Genomic DNA, 262 nt, shown 5'->3' with positions numbered 1-262 from the left:
TGTTTGCCTCCTGAACTTTCTGGGACGTGGTTGTGACTTACATGACATTGAAGCAGTTCTGAGATGGCCGACCCATATCAGGCCGCATGAGATGGCAGTCTTTGCCTGGAATAATCCTGGTGCCAGGGTCTGGGCCCTTCTTTTTCTGGTTTGGACCCTATAATATGAGTTCATCCAGGATGATCAGGCTCTGGGAAACTGAAGTGCAAACCAAATGCCAATTTATAAATGTATGCTGGAGCCTGTCACCTTCTTACCATGC

This window comes from Dasypus novemcinctus, chromosome 11, assembly GCF_030445035.2.
Source record: "Dasypus novemcinctus isolate mDasNov1 chromosome 11, mDasNov1.1.hap2, whole genome shotgun sequence".
Lineage (NCBI taxonomy): Eukaryota > Metazoa > Chordata > Mammalia > Cingulata > Dasypodidae > Dasypus > Dasypus novemcinctus.
The sequence above is the reverse complement of the archived record's forward strand: the minus strand, read 5'-3'. Positions refer to the sequence as shown.